This window comes from Anomaloglossus baeobatrachus, unplaced genomic scaffold (genome assembly GCF_048569485.1).
Source record: "Anomaloglossus baeobatrachus isolate aAnoBae1 unplaced genomic scaffold, aAnoBae1.hap1 Scaffold_357, whole genome shotgun sequence".
Taxonomy (NCBI): Eukaryota; Metazoa; Chordata; class Amphibia; order Anura; family Aromobatidae; genus Anomaloglossus; species Anomaloglossus baeobatrachus.
The window spans coordinates 149,863-170,661 of NW_027442926.1; the positions used below are offsets into that span (position 1 = coordinate 149,863).

At 47.2% G+C, this 20,799-nt stretch overlaps 11 non-coding genes and 3 pseudogenes across 11 annotated transcripts; all 14 read left to right on the forward strand.

Moving 5' to 3' along the window:
• Positions 1–1,074: 1,074 nt before the first annotated feature.
• Positions 1,075–1,265, forward strand: LOC142272936 (U2 spliceosomal RNA). Its single transcript, XR_012737724.1, has one exon. It is a non-coding gene; the product is annotated as a U2 spliceosomal RNA (small nuclear RNA).
• Positions 1,266–2,652: 1,387 nt separating this feature from the next.
• LOC142273074 (U2 spliceosomal RNA) lies at positions 2,653–2,793 on the forward strand (annotated as a pseudogene).
• Positions 2,794–3,474: 681 nt separating this feature from the next.
• Positions 3,475–3,670, forward strand: LOC142273055 (U2 spliceosomal RNA). The gene has a single exon (XR_012737829.1). It is a non-coding gene; the product is annotated as a U2 spliceosomal RNA (small nuclear RNA).
• A 1,387-nt stretch (positions 3,671–5,057) lies between these two features.
• On the forward strand, positions 5,058–5,248 carry LOC142273030 (U2 spliceosomal RNA). Its single transcript, XR_012737809.1, has one exon. It is a non-coding gene; the product is annotated as a U2 spliceosomal RNA (small nuclear RNA).
• Positions 5,249–6,635: 1,387 nt separating this feature from the next.
• LOC142272938 (U2 spliceosomal RNA) lies at positions 6,636–6,826 on the forward strand. Its single transcript, XR_012737725.1, has one exon. It is a non-coding gene; the product is annotated as a U2 spliceosomal RNA (small nuclear RNA).
• A 1,387-nt stretch (positions 6,827–8,213) lies between these two features.
• LOC142273085 (U2 spliceosomal RNA) lies at positions 8,214–8,316 on the forward strand (annotated as a pseudogene).
• Positions 8,317–9,000: 684 nt separating this feature from the next.
• LOC142273056 (U2 spliceosomal RNA) lies at positions 9,001–9,196 on the forward strand. The gene has a single exon (XR_012737830.1). It is a non-coding gene; the product is annotated as a U2 spliceosomal RNA (small nuclear RNA).
• Positions 9,197–10,583: 1,387 nt separating this feature from the next.
• LOC142272939 (U2 spliceosomal RNA) lies at positions 10,584–10,774 on the forward strand. Its single transcript, XR_012737726.1, has one exon. It is a non-coding gene; the product is annotated as a U2 spliceosomal RNA (small nuclear RNA).
• A 1,386-nt stretch (positions 10,775–12,160) lies between these two features.
• On the forward strand, positions 12,161–12,351 carry LOC142272940 (U2 spliceosomal RNA). Its single transcript, XR_012737727.1, has one exon. It is a non-coding gene; the product is annotated as a U2 spliceosomal RNA (small nuclear RNA).
• A 1,387-nt stretch (positions 12,352–13,738) lies between these two features.
• Positions 13,739–13,929, forward strand: LOC142272941 (U2 spliceosomal RNA). Its single transcript, XR_012737728.1, has one exon. It is a non-coding gene; the product is annotated as a U2 spliceosomal RNA (small nuclear RNA).
• Positions 13,930–15,315: 1,386 nt separating this feature from the next.
• LOC142272942 (U2 spliceosomal RNA) lies at positions 15,316–15,506 on the forward strand. The gene has a single exon (XR_012737729.1). It is a non-coding gene; the product is annotated as a U2 spliceosomal RNA (small nuclear RNA).
• A 1,387-nt stretch (positions 15,507–16,893) lies between these two features.
• LOC142272945 (U2 spliceosomal RNA) lies at positions 16,894–17,084 on the forward strand. Its single transcript, XR_012737731.1, has one exon. It is a non-coding gene; the product is annotated as a U2 spliceosomal RNA (small nuclear RNA).
• Positions 17,085–18,471: 1,387 nt separating this feature from the next.
• Positions 18,472–18,662, forward strand: LOC142273029 (U2 spliceosomal RNA). Its single transcript, XR_012737808.1, has one exon. It is a non-coding gene; the product is annotated as a U2 spliceosomal RNA (small nuclear RNA).
• A 1,387-nt stretch (positions 18,663–20,049) lies between these two features.
• Positions 20,050–20,176, forward strand: LOC142273081 (U2 spliceosomal RNA; annotated as a pseudogene).
• Positions 20,177–20,799: the final 623 nt, after the last annotated feature.

A 20,799-nucleotide genomic window follows, 5' to 3' on the forward strand; every position in this document is an offset into this window, starting at 1 on the left:
CACAGGTGTGATAAGATCTAGAATTGGCATCTGGTGCGATCTCTCCGCTTCCACTCCAAAGAAAGTTACCTGTTTATTCCTATCATGCATTGGTTTTTGGGGTTTTCTTTGAGTAATGATGATCTCTTTAGTAGTCTGTTGGCGCCCTCTCCTGGAGGAATAGTTTGCTTGCTCTTGGACATTCTAAAAGAGAGGTCATGATAGACATTGAGCTTCTGAGCTCAATTGGGGACAGTCATGGGTGATGAATGTTTGCAACCTACTGCGAAGCCTCATACCGCAATATAAGGAACGTCAAATACTAAGAAAGGGCGGCCTATGAAAGAATTACTACTTTCAATAAGTACACTTAAACGGCTAATTGGGAATAGAAAAACTGTAAAAAGCCCTCTGAGAAAGCCCCCCTCTAACCTTTGATAGTAAGCTTTTCTGTAGTCTGCCTGTTGATGTATTTTCCGTTTGAACTGTGCACAACATGAAGAGACGGAACACTGGCGGCTTGTCACAATGCCCCCCGATGACATCACAATAGCGCTGCTGCCTAGAAAACAAGCTGCGCAGAAGAAGTTGTTCTTTGGGTGGGAGGGTGGGCTAGTGGAAGGAGGGGGCAATCTGTTTTTTTCCCGGGTGGTAGGGGGATGACAGGAGAAGGGAAGCGGGTGGTGAGAAAGGTACAGAGGGCAGGGTTTGGGGGCTGGGAAGGAAAGGGAAAAGATTAGGGTTTGGGGATGATGAAAGGGCTTTCTACGGGTAAGGATGGCAAAGGGTGGCAGTGACGGAAAGTCAGGCAACCTGTCCTGTCCGTCTTTTTGTATCGTGAATTGGAAAGACTGCAAGGGGGAGGGGAGTTGCTTGCGCCCTAAAGGAGGAGTTATTCAGATTCATTGCAGTGGGCGGCGGCTGCAAAACGCACCATTCTTCTTGTTTTTGCTCTGCAAAGCAGCCTTTTCAAGGGTTGGCTTGGGTGACAAAATGTCTTGTGTAGGCGTGGGTTTGTCTCCCTCTCGCTCTCTCTCCCTAAGATGTGTCCGGCATAGGCCAGGGTGCCACTCGAGGCCCAAACCAATTCTGGTTATCGCTTCTCGGCCTTTTGGCTAAGATCAAGTGTAGTATCTGTTCTTATCAGTTTAATATCTGATACGTCCCCTATCTGGGGACCATATATTAAATGGATTTTTAGAACAGGGAGATGGAAAAAGAGCTTGCTCTGTCCACTCCACGCATTGACCTGGTATTGCAGTACCTCCAGGAACGGTGCACCCCTTCTTAACCCAGTTTCCAAAAGCAGAACTCAATTCACCTGATTCATATTAGCCCGATTTAATGAATTGGAAGAAAGCATACGTCTTCATATGCACCTCAATTTGGCCCATTCACTTTTCACACTTCCTCCTTTTGTTTTTTATCTTTCACACTTTTGACTTTCTTTATTCATCCAAATAGCAAACTCATCACCACTCAACCTGACCAACTCGGCTATGTCCCCGTGCTGCAGTTCTCTGTCTTATCTAGATCATTTGCAATTGAATGGAATAGATCCCTTTTGGACAAAGTGGATTCACCTGCTGCTGCAGTGACCACAGGTGTGATAAGATCTAGAATTGGCATCTGGTGCGATCTCTCCGCTTCCACTCCAAAGAAAGTTACCTGTTTATTCCTATCATGCATTGGTTTTTGGGGTTTTCTTTGAGTAATGATGATCTCTTTAGTAGTCTGTTGGCGCCCTCTCCTGGAGGAATAGTTTGCTTGCTCTTGGACATTCTAAAAGAGAGGTCATGATAGACATTGAGCTTCTGAGCTCAATTGGGGACAGTCATGGGTGATGAATGTTTGCAACCTACTGCGAAGCCTCATACCGCAATATAAGGAACGTCAAATACTAAGAAAGGGCGGCCTATGAAAGAATTACTACTTTCAATAAGTACACTTAAACGGCTAATTGGGAATAGAAAAACTGTAAAAAGCCCTCTGAGAAAGCCCCCCTCTAACCTTTGATAGTAAGCTTTTCTGTAGTCTGCCTGTTGATGTATTTTCCGTTTGAACTGTGCACAACATGAAGAGACGGAACACTGGCGGCTTGTCACAATGCCCCCCGATGACATCACAATAGCGCTGCTGCCTAGAAAACAAGCTGCGCAGAAGAAGTTGTTCTTTGGGTGGGAGGGTGGGCTAGTGGAAGGAGGGGGCAATCTCTTTTTTTCCCGGGTGGTAGGGGGATGACAGGAGAAGGGAAGCGGGTGGTGAGAAAGGTACAGAGGGCAGGGTTTGGGGGCTGGGAAGGAAAGGGAAAAGATTAGGGTTTGGGGATGATGAAAGGGCTTTCTACGGGTAAGGATGGCAAAGGGTGGCAGTGACGGAAAGTCAGGCAACCTGTCCTGTCCGTCTTTTTGTATCGTGAATTGGAAAGACTGCAAGGGGGAGGGGAGTTGCTTGCGCCCTAAAGGAGGAGTTATTCAGATTCATTGCAGTGGGCGGCGGCTGCAAAACGCACCATTCTTCTTGTTTTTGCTCTGCAAAGCAGCCTTTTCAAGGGTTGGCTTGGGTGACAAAATGTCTTGTGTAGGCGTGGGTTTGTCTCCCTCTCGCTCTCTCTCCCTAAGATGTGTCCGGCATAGGCCAGGGTGCCACTCGAGGCCCAAACCAATTCTGGTTATCGCTTCTCGGCCTTTTGGCTAAGATCAAGTGTAGTATCTGTTCTAAGATCAAGTGTAGTGTTGTTCGAAGAGGTGGTTTAAGCTCCAGGCCACCTGAGTACAATGATACAATGCACACTGGAAGGTTGCGCTTGCTAGTACTCTGGGTGGATAGTATATTCATCTAGTGGAAAACATGGCCCTACCAGGATCGAGGCTATTAGACTGAGTAAGGATGGGGGGCTATGGTACAACGTGCCCCAGGACTGACGACCCTGGAGTGAGTCTGAGCTTGCTGGCTTGGGACCCCGGCAAGCCTTGGGCTCTGTAGCACACCGTACCTTGCCTTTTCATACTTTTTGAGCATATTACCCTATCCCGGCCTTCTGGCTAGGAAGGGAAATTTTTATAATCCCGGTCGGAGGTCTGGTCAGCTTTGGGCTGAGAAACTAACACCCGGTTGGAGGTCCGGGTCAGCTTCGGCTGAGAAACCAACACCCGGTTGGAGGTCTGGGTCAGCTTCGGCTGAGAAACCAACACCCGGTTGGAGGTCCGGTTAGCCTTGGGCTGAGAAACCAACACCGGTTGACGGTCCGGGCAGTTTCGGCTGCGAAACCAACAACTAGTAGCTCTCTACTCCACTTGGGTAAGATGCCTGGGTGGACGCTGGGAGCAACGACAAGGCTCAACCAGGCTTCGGCTTGGGGGAGCACCGAAGATCCCTGACCCTTGCTGTGGCCTTCTGGCTCGAAGGGACGGGGTTGATTTTTGGGGACCCTCTCCTCACGGTGGGGTCCACACGAATCCTAGCCTTTGCACTGTTTTTGGTGTGACTTCGGTCATGCATTTTTTGTGGTGCTTTGGAAAGCTTCATTAAATCAAAATCTGTTCTTATCAGTTTAATATCTGATACGTCCCCTATCTGGGGACCATATATTAAATGGATTTTTAGAACAGGGAGATGGAAAAAGAGCTTGCTCTGTCCACTCCACGCATTGACCTGGTATTGCAGTACCTCCAGGAACGGTGCACCCCTTCTTAACCCAGTTTCCAAAAGCAGAACTCAATTCACCTGATTCATATTAGCCCGATTTAATGAATTGGAAGAAAGCATACGTCTTCATATGCACCTCAATTTGGCCCATTCACTTTTCACACTTCCTCCTTTTGTTTTTTATCTTTCACACTTTTGACTTTCTTTATTCATCCAAATAGCAAACTCATCACCACTCAACCTGACCAACTCGGCTATGTCCCCGTGCTGCAGTTCTCTGTCTTATCTAGATCATTTGCAATTGAATGGAATAGATCCCTTTTGGACAAAGTGGATTCACCTGCTGCTGCAGTGACCACAGGTGTGATAAGATCTAGAATTGGCATCTGGTGCGATCTCTCCGCTTCCACTCCAAAGAAAGTTACCTGTTTATTCCTATCATGCATTGGTTTTTGGGGTTTTCTTTGAGTAATGATGATCTCTTTAGTAGTCTGTTGGCGCCCTCTCCTGGAGGAATAGTTTGCTTGCTCTTGGACATTCTAAAAGAGAGGTCATGATAGACATTGAGCTTCTGAGCTCAATTGGGGACAGTCATGGGTGATGAATGTTTGCAACCTACTGCGAAGCCTCATACCGCAATATAAGGAACGTCAAATACTAAGAAAGGGCGGCCTATGAAAGAATTACTACTTTCAATAAGTACACTTAAACGGCTAATTGGGAATAGAAAAACTGTAAAAAGCCCTCTGAGAAAGCCCCCCTCTAACCTTTGATAGTAAGCTTTTCTGTAGTCTGCCTGTTGATGTATTTTCCGTTTGAACTGTGCACAACATGAAGAGACGGAACACTGGCGGCTTGTCACAATGCCCCCCGATGACATCACAATAGCGCTGCTGCCTAGAAAACAAGCTGCGCAGAAGAAGTTGTTCTTTGGGTGGGAGGGTGGGCTAGTGGAAGGAGGGGGCAATCTCTTTTTTTCCCGGGTGGTAGGGGGATGACAGGAGAAGGGAAGCGGGTGGTGAGAAAGGTACAGAGGGCAGGGTTTGGGGGCTGGGAAGGAAAGGGAAAAGATTAGGGTTTGGGGATGATGAAAGGGCTTTCTACGGGTAAGGATGGCAAAGGGTGGCAGTGACGGAAAGTCAGGCAACCTGTCCTGTCCGTCTTTTTGTATCGTGAATTGGAAAGACTGCAAGGGGGAGGGGAGTTGCTTGCGCCCTAAAGGAGGAGTTATTCAGATTCATTGCAGTGGGCGGCGGCTGCAAAACGCACCATTCTTCTTGTTTTTGCTCTGCAAAGCAGCCTTTTCAAGGGTTGGCTTGGGTGACAAAATGTCTTGTGTAGGCGTGGGTTTGTCTCCCTCTCGCTCTCTCTCCCTAAGATGTGTCCGGCATAGGCCAGGGTGCCACTCGAGGCCCAAACCAATTCTGGTTATCGCTTCTCGGCCTTTTGGCTAAGATCAAGTGTAGTATCTGTTCTTATCAGTTTAATATCTGATACGCCCCCTATCTGGGGACCATATATTAAATGGATTTTTAGAACAGGGAGATGGAAAAAGAGCTTGCTCTGTCCACTCCACGCATTGACCTGGTATTGCAGTACCTCCAGGAACGGTGCACCCCTTCTTAACCCAGTTTCCAAAAGCAGAACTCAATTCACCTGATTCATATTAGCCCGATTTAATGAATTGGAAGAAAGCATACGTCTTCATATGCACCTCAATTTGGCCCATTCACTTTTCACACTTCCTCCTTTTGTTTTTTATCTTTCACACTTTTGACTTTCTTTATTCATCCAAATAGCAAACTCATCACCACTCAACCTGACCAACTCGGCTATGTCCCCGTGCTGCAGTTCTCTGTCTTATCTAGATCATTTGCAATTGAATGGAATAGATCCCTTTTGGACAAAGTGGATTCACCTGCTGCTGCAGTGACCACAGGTGTGATAAGATCTAGAATTGGCATCTGGTGCGATCTCTCCGCTTCCACTCCAAAGAAAGTTACCTGTTTATTCCTATCATGCATTGGTTTTTGGGGTTTTCTTTGAGTAATGATGATCTCTTTAGTAGTCTGTTGGCGCCCTCTCCTGGAGGAATAGTTTGCTTGCTCTTGGACATTCTAAAAGAGAGGTCATGATAGACATTAAGCTTCTGAGCTCAATTGGGGACAGTCATGGGTGATGAATGTTTGCAACCTACTGCGAAGCCTCATACCGCAATATAAGGAACGTCAAATACTAAGAAAGGGCGGCCTATGAAAGAATTACTACTTTCAATAAGTACACTTAAACGGCTAATTGGGAATAGAAAAACTGTAAAAAGCCCTCTGAGAAAGCCCCCCTCTAACCTTTGATAGTAAGCTTTTCTGTAGTCTGCCTGTTGATGTATTTTCCGTTTGAACTGTGCACAACATGAAGAGACGGAACACTGGCGGCTTGTCACAATGCCCCCCGATGACATCACAATAGCGCTGCTGCCTAGAAAACAAGCTGCGCAGAAGAAGTTGTTCTTTGGGTGGGAGGGTGGGCTAGTGGAAGGAGGGGGCAATCTCTTTTTTTCCCGGGTGGTAGGGGGATGACAGGAGAAGGGAAGCGGGTGGTGAGAAAGGTACAGAGGGCAGGGTTTGGGGGCTGGGAAGGAAAGGGAAAAGATTAGGGTTTGGGGATGATGAAAGGGCTTTCTACGGGTAAGGATGGCAAAGGGTGGCAGTGACGGAAAGTCAGGCAACCTGTCCTGTCCGTCTTTTTGTATCGTGAATTGGAAAGACTGCAAGGGGGAGGGGAGTTGCTTGCGCCCTAAAGGAGGAGTTATTCAGATTCATTGCAGTGGGCGGCGGCTGCAAAACGCACCATTCTTCTTGTTTTTGCTCTGCAAAGCAGCCTTTTCAAGGGTTGGCTTGGGTGACAAAATGTCTTGTGTAGGCGTGGGTTTGTCTCCCTCTCGCTCTCTCTCCCTAAGATGTGTCCGGCATAGGCCAGGGTGCCACTCGAGGCCCAAACCAATTCTGGTTATCGCTTCTCGGCCTTTTGGCTAAGATCAAGTGTAGTATCTGTTCTTATCAGTTTAATATCTGATACGTCCCCTATCTGGGGACCATATATTAAATGGATTTTTAGAACAGGGAGATGGAAAAAGAGCTTGCTCTGTCCACTCCACGCATTGACCTGGTATTGCAGTACCTCCAGGAACGGTGCACCCCTTCTTAACCCAGTTTCCAAAAGCAGAACTCAATTCACCTGATTCATATTAGCCCGATTTAATGAATTGGAAGAAAGCATACGTCTTCATATGCACCTCAATTTGGCCCATTCACTTTTCACACTTCCTCCTTTTGTTTTTTATCTTTCACACTTTTGACTTTCTTTATTCATCCAAATAGCAAACTCATCACCACTCAACCTGACCAACTCGGCTATGTCCCCGTGCTGCAGTTCTCTGTCTTATCTAGATCATTTGCAATTGAATGGAATAGATCCCTTTTGGACAAAGTGGATTCACCTGCTGCTGCAGTGACCACAGGTGTGATAAGATCTAGAATTGGCATCTGGTGCGATCTCTCCGCTTCCACTCCAAAGAAAGTTACCTGTTTATTCCTATCATGCATTGGTTTTTGGGGTTTTCTTTGAGTAATGATGATCTCTTTAGTAGTCTGTTGGCGCCCTCTCCTGGAGGAATAGTTTGCTTGCTCTTGGACATTCTAAAAGAGAGGTCATGATAGACATTGAGCTTCTGAGCTCAATTGGGGACAGTCATGGGTGATGAATGTTTGCAACCTACTGCGAAGCCTCATACCGCAATATAAGGAACGTCAAATACTAAGAAAGGGCGGCCTATGAAAGAATTACTACTTTCAATAAGTACACTTAAACGGCTAATTGGGAATAGAAAAACTGTAAAAAGCCCTCTGAGAAAGCCCCCCTCTAACCTTTGATAGTAAGCTTTTCTGTAGTCTGCCTGTTGATGTATTTTCCGTTTGAACTGTGCACAACATGAAGAGACGGAACACTGGCGGCTTGTCACAATGCCCCCCGATGACATCACAATAGCGCTGCTGCCTAGAAAACAAGCTGCGCAGAAGAAGTTGTTCTTTGGGTGGGAGGGTGGGCTAGTGGAAGGAGGGGGCAATCTCTTTTTTTCCCGGGTGGTAGGGGGATGACAGGAGAAGGGAAGCGGGTGGTGAGAAAGGTACAGAGGGCAGGGTTTGGGGGCTGGGAAGGAAAGGGAAAAGATTAGGGTTTGGGGATGATGAAAGGGCTTTCTACGGGTAAGGATGGCAAAGGGTGGCAGTGACGGAAAGTCAGGCAACCTGTCCTGTCCGTCTTTTTGTATCGTGAATTGGAAAGACTGCAAGGGGGAGGGGAGTTGCTTGCGCCCTAAAGGAGGAGTTATTCAGATTCATTGCAGTGGGCGGCGGCTGCAAAACGCACCATTCTTCTTGTTTTTGCTCTGCAAAGCAGCCTTTTCAAGGGTTGGCTTGGGTGACAAAATGTCTTGTGTAGGCGTGGGTTTGTCTCCCTCTCGCTCTCTCTCCCTAAGATGTGTCCGGCATAGGCCAGGGTGCCACTCGAGGCCCAAACCAATTCTGGTTATCGCTTCTCGGCCTTTTGGCTAAGATCAAGTGTAGTATCTGGTTTAAGCTCCAGGCCACCTTAGTACAATGATACAATGCACACTGGAAGGTTGCACTTGCTAGTACTCTGGGTGGATAGTATATTCATCTAGAGGAAAACATGGCCCTACCAGGATCGAGGCTATTAGACTGAGTAAGGGTGGGGGGCTATGGTACAACGTGCCCCAGGACTGACGACCCTGGAGTGAGTCTGAGCTTGCTGGCTTGGGACCCCGGCAAGCCTTGGGCTCTGTAGCACACCGTACCTTGCCTTTTCATACTTTTTGAGCATATTACCCTATCCCGGCCTTCTGGCTAGGAAGGGAAATTTTTACAATCCCGGTCGGAGGTCTGGTCAGCTTTGGGCTGAGAAACTAACACCCGGTTGGAGGTCTGGGTCAGCTTCGGCTGAGAAACCAACACCCGGTTGGAGGTCTGGGTCAGCTTCGGCTGAGAAACCAACACCCGGTTGGAGGTCCGGTTAGCCTTGGGCTGAGAAACCAACACCGGTTGACGGTCCGGGCAGTTTCGGCTGCGAAACCAACAACTAGTAGCTCTCTACTCCACTTGGGTAAGATGCCTGGGTGGACGCTGGGAGCAACGACAAGGCTCAACCAGGCTTCGGCTTGGGGGAGCACCGAAGATCCCTGACCCTTGCTGTGGCCTTCTGGCTCGGAGGGACGGGGTTGATTTTTGGGGACCCTCTCCTCACGGTGGGGTCCACACGAATCCTAGCCTTTGCACTGTTTTTGGTGTGACTTCGGTCATGCATTTTTTGTGGTGCTTTGGAAAGCTTCATTAAATCAAAATCTGTTCTTATCAGTTTAATATCTGATACGTCCCCTATCTGGGGACCATATATTAAATGGATTTTTAGAACAGGGAGATGGAAAAAGAGCTTGCTCTGTCCACTCCACGCATTGACCTGGTATTGCAGTACCTCCAGGAACGGTGCACCCCTTCTTAACCCAGTTTCCAAAAGCAGAACTCAATTCACCTGATTCATATTAGCCCGATTTAATGAATTGGAAGAAAGCATACGTCTTCATATGCACCTCAATTTGGCCCATTCACTTTTCACACTTCCTCCTTTTGTTTTTTATCTTTCACACTTTTGACTTTCTTTATTCATCCAAATAGCAAACTCATCACCACTCAACCTGACCAACTCGGCTATGTCCCCGTGCTGCAGTTCTCTGTCTTATCTAGATCATTTGCAATTGAATGGAATAGATCCCTTTTGGACAAAGTGGATTCACCTGCTGCTGCAGTGACCACAGGTGTGATAAGATCTAGAATTGGCATCTGGTGCGATCTCTCCGCTTCCACTCCAAAGAAAGTTACCTGTTTATTCCTATCATGCATTGGTTTTTGGGGTTTTCTTTGAGTAATGATGATCTCTTTAGTAGTCTGTTGGCGCCCTCTCCTGGAGGAATAGTTTGCTTGCTCTTGGACATTCTAAAAGAGAGGTCATGATAGACATTGAGCTTCTGAGCTCAATTGGGGACAGTCATGGGTGATGAATGTTTGCAACCTACTGCGAAGCCTCATACCGCAATATAAGGAACGTCAAATACTAAGAAAGGGCGGCCTATGAAAGAATTACTACTTTCAATAAGTACACTTAAACGGCTAATTGGGAATAGAAAAACTGTAAAAAGCCCTCTGAGAAAGCCCCCCTCTAACCTTTGATAGTAAGCTTTTCTGTAGTCTGCCTGTTGATGTATTTTCCGTTTGAACTGTGCACAACATGAAGAGACGGAACACTGGCGGCTTGTCACAATGCCCCCCGATGACATCACAATAGCGCTGCTGCCTAGAAAACAAGCTGCGCAGAAGAAGTTGTTCTTTGGGTGGGAGGGTGGGCTAGTGGAAGGAGGGGGCAATCTCTTTTTTTCCCGGGTGGTAGGGGGATGACAGGAGAAGGGAAGCGGGTGGTGAGAAAGGTACAGAGGGCAGGGTTTGGGGGCTGGGAAGGAAAGGGAAAAGATTAGGGTTTGGGGATGATGAAAGGGCTTTCTACGGGTAAGGATGGCAAAGGGTGGCAGTGACGGAAAGTCAGGCAACCTGTCCTGTCCGTCTTTTTGTATCGTGAATTGGAAAGACTGCAAGGGGGAGGGGAGTTGCTTGCGCCCTAAAGGAGGAGTTATTCAGATTCATTGCAGTGGGCGGCGGCTGCAAAACGCACCATTCTTCTTGTTTTTGCTCTGCAAAGCAGCCTTTTCAAGGGTTGGCTTGGGTGACAAAATGTCTTGTGTAGGCGTGGGTTTGTCTCCCTCTCGCTCTCTCTCCCTAAGATGTGTCCGGCATAGGCCAGGGTGCCACTCGAGGCCCAAACCAATTCTGGTTATCGCTTCTCGGCCTTTTGGCTAAGATCAAGTGTAGTATCTGTTCTTATCAGTTTAATATCTGATACGTCCCCTATCTGGGGACCATATATTAAATGGATTTTTAGAACAGGGAGATGGAAAAAGAGCTTGCTCTGTCCACTCCACGCATTGACCTGGTATTGCAGTACCTCCAGGAACGGTGCACCCCTTCTTAACCCAGTTTCCAAAAGCAGAACTCAATTCACCTGATTCATATTAGCCCGATTTAATGAATTGGAAGAAAGCATACGTCTTCATATGCACCTCAATTTGGCCCATTCACTTTTCACACTTCCTCCTTTTGTTTTTTATCTTTCACACTTTTGACTTTCTTTATTCATCCAAATAGCAAACTCATCACCACTCAACCTGACCAACTCGGCTATGTCCCCGTGCTGCAGTTCTCTGTCTTATCTAGATCATTTGCAATTGAATGGAATAGATCCCTTTTGGACAAAGTGGATTCACCTGCTGCTGCAGTGACCACAGGTGTGATAAGATCTAGAATTGGCATCTGGTGCGATCTCTCCGCTTCCACTCCAAAGAAAGTTACCTGTTTATTCCTATCATGCATTGGTTTTTGGGGTTTTCTTTGAGTAATGATGATCTCTTTAGTAGTCTGTTGGCGCCCTCTCCTGGAGGAATAGTTTGCTTGCTCTTGGACATTCTAAAAGAGAGGTCATGATAGACATTGAGCTTCTGAGCTCAATTGGGGACAGTCATGGGTGATGAATGTTTGCAACCTACTGCGAAGCCTCATACCGCAATATAAGGAACGTCAAATACTAAGAAAGGGCGGCCTATGAAAGAATTACTACTTTCAATAAGTACACTTAAACGGCTAATTGGGAATAGAAAAACTGTAAAAAGCCCTCTGAGAAAGCCCCCCTCTAACCTTTGATAGTAAGCTTTTCTGTAGTCTGCCTGTTGATGTATTTTCCGTTTGAACTGTGCACAACATGAAGAGACGGAACACTGGCGGCTTGTCACAATGCCCCCGATGACATCACAATAGCGCTGCTGCCTAGAAAACAAGCTGCGCAGAAGAAGTTGTTCTTTGGGTGGGAGGGTGGGCTAGTGGAAGGAGGGGGCAATCTCTTTTTTTCCCGGGTGGTAGGGGGATGACAGGAGAAGGGAAGCGGGTGGTGAGAAAGGTACAGAGGGCAGGGTTTGGGGGCTGGGAAGGAAAGGGAAAAGATTAGGGTTTGGGGATGATGAAAGGGCTTTCTACGGGTAAGGATGGCAAAGGGTGGCAGTGACGGAAAGTCAGGCAACCTGTCCTGTCCGTCTTTTTGTATCGTGAATTGGAAAGACTGCAAGGGGGAGGGGAGTTGCTTGCGCCCTAAAGGAGGAGTTATTCAGATTCATTGCAGTGGGCGGCGGCTGCAAAACGCACCATTCTTCTTGTTTTTGCTCTGCAAAGCAGCCTTTTCAAGGGTTGGCTTGGGTGACAAAATGTCTTGTGTAGGCGTGGGTTTGTCTCCCTCTCGCTCTCTCTCCCTAAGATGTGTCCGGCATAGGCCAGGGTGCCACTCGAGGCCCAAACCAATTCTGGTTATCGCTTCTCGGCCTTTTGGCTAAGATCAAGTGTAGTATCTGTTCTTATCAGTTTAATATCTGATACGTCCCCTATCTGGGGACCATATATTAAATGGATTTTTAGAACAGGGAGATGGAAAAAGAGCTTGCTCTGTCCACTCCACGCATTGACCTGGTATTGCAGTACCTCCAGGAACGGTGCACCCCTTCTTAACCCAGTTTCCAAAAGCAGAACTCAATTCACCTGATTCATATTAGCCCGATTTAATGAATTGGAAGAAAGCATACGTCTTCATATGCACCTCAATTTGGCCCATTCACTTTTCACACTTCCTCCTTTTGTTTTTTATCTTTCACACTTTTGACTTTCTTTATTCATCCAAATAGCAAACTCATCACCACTCAACCTGACCAACTCGGCTATGTCCCCGTGCTGCAGTTCTCTGTCTTATCTAGATCATTTGCAATTGAATGGAATAGATCCCTTTTGGACAAAGTGGATTCACCTGCTGCTGCAGTGACCACAGGTGTGATAAGATCTAGAATTGGCATCTGGTGCGATCTCTCCGCTTCCACTCCAAAGAAAGTTACCTGTTTATTCCTATCATGCATTGGTTTTTGGGGTTTTCTTTGAGTAATGATGATCTCTTTAGTAGTCTGTTGGCGCCCTCTCCTGGAGGAATAGTTTGCTTGCTCTTGGACATTCTAAAAGAGAGGTCATGATAGACATTGAGCTTCTGAGCTCAATTGGGGACAGTCATGGGTGATGAATGTTTGCAACCTACTGCGAAGCCTCATACCGCAATATAAGGAACGTCAAATACTAAGAAAGGGCGGCCTATGAAAGAATTACTACTTTCAATAAGTACACTTAAACGGCTAATTGGGAATAGAAAAACTGTAAAAAGCCCTCTGAGAAAGCCCCCCTCTAACCTTTGATAGTAAGCTTTTCTGTAGTCTGCCTGTTGATGTATTTTCCGTTTGAACTGTGCACAACATGAAGAGACGGAACACTGGCGGCTTGTCACAATGCCCCCCGATGACATCACAATAGCGCTGCTGCCTAGAAAACAAGCTGCGCAGAAGAAGTTGTTCTTTGGGTGGGAGGGTGGGCTAGTGGAAGGAGGGGGCAATCTCTTTTTTTCCCGGGTGGTAGGGGGATGACAGGAGAAGGGAAGCGGGTGGTGAGAAAGGTACAGAGGGCAGGGTTTGGGGGCTGGGAAGGAAAGGGAAAAGATTAGGGTTTGGGGATGATGAAAGGGCTTTCTACGGGTAAGGATGGCAAAGGGTGGCAGTGACGGAAAGTCAGGCAACCTGTCCTGTCCGTCTTTTTGTATCGTGAATTGGAAAGACTGCAAGGGGGAGGGGAGTTGCTTGCGCCCTAAAGGAGGAGTTATTCAGATTCATTGCAGTGGGCGGCGGCTGCAAAACGCACCATTCTTCTTGTTTTTGCTCTGCAAAGCAGCCTTTTCAAGGGTTGGCTTGGGTGACAAAATGTCTTGTGTAGGCGTGGGTTTGTCTCCCTCTCGCTCTCTCTCCCTAAGATGTGTCCGGCATAGGCCAGGGTGCCACTCGAGGCCCAAACCAATTCTGGTTATCGCTTCTCGGCCTTTTGGCTAAGATCAAGTGTAGTATCTGTTCTTATCAGTTTAATATCTGATACGTCCCCTATCTGGGGACCATATATTAAATGGATTTTTAGAACAGGGAGATGGAAAAAGAGCTTGCTCTGTCCACTCCACGCATTGACCTGGTATTGCAGTACCTCCAGGAACGGTGCACCCCTTCTTAACCCAGTTTCCAAAAGCAGAACTCAATTCACCTGATTCATATTAGCCCGATTTAATGAATTGGAAGAAAGCATACGTCTTCATATGCACCTCAATTTGGCCCATTCACTTTTCACACTTCCTCCTTTTGTTTTTTATCTTTCACACTTTTGACTTTCTTTATTCATCCAAATAGCAAACTCATCACCACTCAACCTGACCAACTCGGCTATGTCCCCGTGCTGCAGTTCTCTGTCTTATCTAGATCATTTGCAATTGAATGGAATAGATCCCTTTTGGACAAAGTGGATTCACCTGCTGCTGCAGTGACCACAGGTGTGATAAGATCTAGAATTGGCATCTGGTGCGATCTCTCCGCTTCCACTCCAAAGAAAGTTACCTGTTTATTCCTATCATGCATTGGTTTTTGGGGTTTTCTTTGAGTAATGATGATCTCTTTAGTAGTCTGTTGGCGCCCTCTCCTGGAGGAATAGTTTGCTTGCTCTTGGACATTCTAAAAGAGAGGTCATGATAGACATTGAGCTTCTGAGCTCAATTGGGGACAGTCATGGGTGATGAATGTTTGCAACCTACTGCGAAGCCTCATACCGCAATATAAGGAACGTCAAATACTAAGAAAGGGCGGCCTATGAAAGAATTACTACTTTCAATAAGTACACTTAAACGGCTAATTGGGAATAGAAAAACTGTAAAAAGCCCTCTGAGAAAGCCCCCTCTAACCTTTGATAGTAAGCTTTTCTGTAGTCTGCCTGTTGATGTATTTTCCGTTTGAACTGTGCACAACATGAAGAGACGGAACACTGGCGGCTTGTCACAATGCCCCCCGATGACATCACAATAGCGCTGCTGCCTAGAAAACAAGCTGCGCAGAAGAAGTTGTTCTTTGGGTGGGAGGGTGGGCTAGTGGAAGGAGGGGGCAATCTCTTTTTTTCCCGGGTGGTAGGGGGATGACAGGAGAAGGGAAGCGGGTGGTGAGAAAGGTACAGAGGGCAGGGTTTGGGGGCTGGGAAGGAAAGGGAAAAGATTAGGGTTTGGGGATGATGAAAGGGCTTTCTACGGGTAAGGATGGCAAAGGGTGGCAGTGACGGAAAGTCAGGCAACCTGTCCTGTCCGTCTTTTTGTATCGTGAATTGGAAAGACTGCAAGGGGGAGGGGAGTTGCTTGCGCCCTAAAGGAGGAGTTATTCAGATTCATTGCAGTGGGCGGCGGCTGCAAAACGCACCATTCTTCTTGTTTTTGCTCTGCAAAGCAGCCTTTTCAAGGGTTGGCTTGGGTGACAAAATGTCTTGTGTAGGCGTGGGTTTGTCTCCCTCTCGCTCTCTCTCCCTAAGATGTGTCCGGCATAGGCCAGGGTGCCACTCGAGGCCCAAACCAATTCTGGTTATCGCTTCTCGGCCTTTTGGCTAAGATCAAGTGTAGTATCTGTTCTTATCAGTTTAATATCTGATACGTCCCCTATCTGGGGACCATATATTAAATGGATTTTTAGAACAGGGAGATGGAAAAAGAGCTTGCTCTGTCCACTCCACGCATTGACCTGGTATTGCAGTACCTCCAGGAACGGTGCACCCCTTCTTAACCCAGTTTCCAAAAGCAGAACTCAATTCACCTGATTCATATTAGCCCGATTTAATGAATTGGAAGAAAGCATACGTCTTCATATGCACCTCAATTTGGCCCATTCACTTTTCACACTTTCTCCTTTTGTTTTTTATCTTTCACACTTTTGACTTTCTTTATTCATCCAAATAGCAAACTCATCACCACTCAACCTGACCAACTCGGCTATGTCCCCGTGCTGCAGTTCTCTGTCTTATCTAGATCATTTGCAATTGAATGGAATAGATCCCTTTTGGACAAAGTGGATTCACCTGCTGCTGCAGTGACCACAGGTGTGATAAGATCTAGAATTGGCATCTGGTGCGATCTCTCCGCTTCCACTCCAAAGAAAGTTACCTGTTTATTCCTATCATGCATTGGTTTTTGGGGTTTTCTTTGAGTAATGATGATCTCTTTAGTAGTCTGTTGGCGCCCTCTCCTGGAGGAATAGTTTGCTTGCTCTTGGACATTCTAAAAGAGAGGTCATGATAGACATTGAGCTTCTGAGCTCAATTGGGGACAGTCATGGGTGATGAATGTTTGCAACCTACTGCGAAGCCTCATACCGCAATATAAGGAACGTCAAATACTAAGAAAGGGCGGCCTATGAAAGAATTACTACTTTCAATAAGTACACTTAAACGGCTAATTGGGAATAGAAAAACTGTAAAAAGCCCTCTGAGAAAGCCCCCCTCTAACCTTTGATAGTAAGCTTTTCTGTAGTCTGCCTGTTGATGTATTTTCCGTTTGAACTGTGCACAACATGAAGAGACGGAACACTGGCGGCTTGTCACAATGCCCCCCGATGACATCACAATAGCGCTGCTGCCTAGAAAACAAGCTGCGCAGAAGAAGTTGTTCTTTGGGTGGGAGGGTGGGCTAGTGGAAGGAGGGGGCAATCTCTTTTTTTCCCGGGTGGTAGGGGGATGACAGGAGAAGGGAAGCGGGTGGTGAGAAAGGTACAGAGGGCAGGGTTTGGGGGCTGGGAAGGAAAGGGAAAAGATTAGGGTTTGGGGATGATGAAAGGGCTTTCTACGGGTAAGGATGGCAAAGGGTGGCAGTGACGGAAAGTCAGGCAACCTGTCCTGTCCGTCTTTTTGTATCGTGAATTGGAAAGACTGCAAGGGGGAGGGGAGTTGCTTGCGCCCTAAAGGAGGAGTTATTCAGATTCATTGCAGTGGGCGGCGGCTGCAAAACGCACCATTCTTCTTGTTTTTGCTCTGCAAAGCAGCCTTTTCAAGGGTTGGCTTGGGTGACAAAATGTCTTGTGTAGGCGTGGGTTTGTCTCCCTCTCGCTCTCTCTCCCTAAGATGTGTCCGGCATAGGCCAGGGTGCCACTCGAGGCCCAAACCAATTCTGGTTATCGCTTCTCGGCCTTTTGGCTAAGATCAAGTGTAGTATCTGTTCTTATCAGTTTAATATCTGATACGTCCCCTATCTGGGGACCATATATTAAATGGATTTTTAGAACAGGGAGATGGAAAAAGAGCTTGCTCTGTCCACTCCACGCATTGACCTGGTATTGCAGTACCTCCAGGAACGGTGCACCCCTTCTTAACCCAGTTTCCAAAAGCAGAACTCAATTCACCTGATTCATATTAGCCCGATTTAATGAATTGGAAGAAAGCATACGTCTTCATATGCACCTCAATTTGGCCCATTCACTTTTCACACTTCCTCCTTTTGTTTTTTATCTTTCACACTTTTGACTTTCTTTATTCATCCAAATAGCAAACTCATCACCACTCAACCTGACCAACTCGGCTATGTCCCCGTGCTGCAGTTCTCTGTCTTATCTAGATCATTTGCAATTGAATGGAATAGATCCCTTTTGGACAAAGTGGATTCACCTGCTGCTGCAGTGACCACAGGTGTGATAAGATCTAGAATTGGCATCTGGTGCGATCTCTCCGCTTCCACTCCAAAGAAAGTTACCTGTTTATTCCTATCATGCATTGGTTTTTGGGGTTTTCTTTGAGTAATGATGATCTCTTTAGTAGTCTGTTGGCGCCCTCTCCTGGAGGAATAGTTTGCTTGCTCTTGGACATTCTAAAAGAGAGGTCATGATAGACATTGAGCTTCTGAGCTCAATTGGGGACAGTCATGGGTGATGAATGTTTGCAACCTACTGCGAAGCCTCATACCGCAATATAAGGAACGTCAAATACTAAGAAAGGGCGGCCTATGAAAGAATTACTACTTTCAATAAGTACACTTAAACGGCTAATTGGGAATAGAAAAACTGTAAAAAGCCCTCTGAGAAAGCCCCCCTCTAACCTTTGATAGTAAGCTTTTCTGTAGTCTGCCTGTTGATGTATTTTCCGTTTGAACTGTGCACAACATGAAGAGACGGAACACTGGCGGCTTGTCACAATGCCCCCCGATGACATCACAATAGCGCTGCTGCCTAGAAAACAAGCTGCGCAGAAGAAGTTGTTCTTTGGGTGGGAGGGTGGGCTAGTGGAAGGAGGGGGCAATCTCTTTTTTTCCCGGGTGGTAGGGGGATGACAGGAGAAGGGAAGCGGGTGGTGAGAAAGGTACAGAGGGCAGGGTTTGGGGGCTGGGAAGGAAAGGGAAAAGATTAGGGTTTGGGGATGATGAAAGGGCTTTCTACGGGTAAGGATGGCAAAGGGTGGCAGTGACGGAAAGTCAGGCAACCTGTCCTGTCCGTCTTTTTGTATCGTGAATTGGAAAGACTGCAAGGGGGAGGGGAGTTGCTTGCGCCCTAAAGGAGGAGTTATTCAGATTCATTGCAGTGGGCGGCGGCTGCAAAACGCACCATTCTTCTTGTTTTTGCTCTGCAAAGCAGCCTTTTCAAGGGTTGGCTTGGGTGACAAAATGTCTTGTGTAGGCGTGGGTTTGTCTCCCTCTCGCTCTCTCTCCCTAAGATGTGTCCGGCATAGGCCAGGGTGCCACTCGAGGCCCAAACCAATTCTGGTTATCGCTTCTCGGCCTTTTGGCTAAGATCAAGTGTAGTATCTGTTCTTATCAGTTTAATATCTGATACGTCCCCTATCTGGGGACCATATATTAAATGGATTTTTAGAACAGGGAGATGGAAAAAGAGCTTGCTCTGTCCACTCCACGCATTGACCTGGTATTGCAGTACCTCCAGAAACGGTGCACCCCTTCTTAACCCAGTTTCCAAAAGCAGAACTCAATTCACCTGATTCATATTAGCCCGATTTAATGAATTGGAAGAAAGCATACGTCTTCATATGCACCTCAATTTGGCCCATTCACTTTTCACACTTCCTCCTTTTGTTTTTTATCTTTCACACTTTTGACTTTCTTTATTCATCCAAATAGCAAACTCATCACCACTCAACCTGACCAACTCGGCTATGTCCCCGTGCTGCAGTTCTCTGTCTTATCTAGATCATTTGCAATTGAATGGAATAGATCCCTTTTGGACAAAGTGGATTCACCTGCTGCTGCAGTGACCACAGGTGTGATAAGATCTAGAATTGGCATCTGGTGCGATCTCTCCGCTTCCACTCCAAAGAAAGTTACCTGTTTATTCCTATCATGCATTGGTTTTTGGGGTTTTCTTTGAGTAATGATGATCTCTTTAGTAGTCTGTTGGCGCCCTCTCCTGGAGGAATAGTTTGCTTGCTCTTGGACATTCTAAAAGAGAGGTCATGATAGACATTGAGCTTCTGAGCTCAATTGGGGACAGTCATGGGTGATGAATGTTTGCAACCTACTGCGAAGCCTCATACCGCAATATAAGGAACGTCAAATACTAAGAAAGGGCGGCCTATGAAAGAATTACTACTTTCAATAAGTACACTTAAACGGCTAATTGGGAATAGAAAAACTGTAAAAAGCCCTCTGAGAAAGCCCCCCTCTAACCTTTGATAGTAAGCTTTTCTGTAGTCTGCCTGTTGATGTATTTTCCGTTTGAACTGTGCACAACATGAAGAGACGGAACACTGGCGGCTTGTCACAATGCCCCCCGATGACATCACAATAGCGCTGCTGCCTAGAAAACAAGCTGCGCAGAAGAAGTTGTTCTTTGGGTGGGAGGGTGGGCTAGTGGAAGGAGGGGGCAATCTCTTTTTTTCCCGGGTGGTAGGGGGATGACAGGAGAAGGGAAGCGGGTGGTGAGAAAGGTACAGAGGGCAGGGTTTGGGGGCTGGGAAGGAAAGGGAAAAGATTAGGGTTTGGGGATGATGAAAGGGCTTTCTACGGGTAAGGATGGCAAAGGGTGGCAGTGACGGAAAGTCAGGCAACCTGTCCTGTCCGTCTTTTTGTATCGTGAATTGGAAAGACTGCAAGGGGGAGGGGAGTTGCTTGCGCCCTAAAGGAGGAGTTATTCAGATTCATTGCAGTGGGCGGCGGCTGCAAAACGCACCATTCTTCTTGTTTTTGCTCTGCAAAGCAGCCTTTTCAAGGGTTGGCTTGGGTGACAAAATGTCTTGTGTAGGCGTGGGTTTGTCTCCCTCTCGCTCTCTCTCCCTAAGATGTGTCCGGCATAGGCCAGGGTGCCACTCGAGGCCCAAACCAATTCTGGTTATCGCTTCTCGGCCTTTTGGCTAAGATCAAGTGTAGTATCTGTGAGGCTCGGCAGATGCAATGCACACTGGAAGGTTGCGCTTGCTAGTACTCTTGATGTATAGTATATTCATCTAGAGGAAAACATGGCCCTACCAGGATCGAGGCTATTAGACTGAGTAAGTGTGGGGGCTATGGTGCAATGTGCCCCAGGACTGACGACCCTGGAGTGAGTCTGAGCTTGCTGGCTTGGGACCCCGGCGAGCCTTGGGCTCTGTAGCACACCGTACCTTGCCCTTTCATACTTTCTGAGCATATTGCTCTATCCCGGCCTTCTGGCTAGGAAGGGAAATTTTTATAATCATGGTCGGAGGTCCGTTCAGCTTTGGGCTGAGAAACCAACACCCGGTTGGAGGTCCGGGTCAGCTTCGGCTGAGAAACCAACACCCGGTTGGAGGTCTGGGTCAGCTTCGGCTGAGAAACCAACACCCGGTTGGAGGTCCGGGTCAGCTTTGGCTGAGAAACCAACACCCGGTTGGAGGTCCGGTTAGCCTTGGGCTGAGAAACCAACACCGGTTGACGGTCCGGGCAGTTTCGGCTGCGAAACCAACAACTAGTAGCTCTCTACTCCACTTGGGTAAGATGCCTGGGTGGACGCTGGGAGCAACGACAAGGCTCAACCAGGCTTCGGCTTGGGGGAGCACCGAAGATCCCTGACCCTTGCTGTGGCCTTCTGGCTCGGAGGGACGGGGTTGATTTTTGGGGACCCTC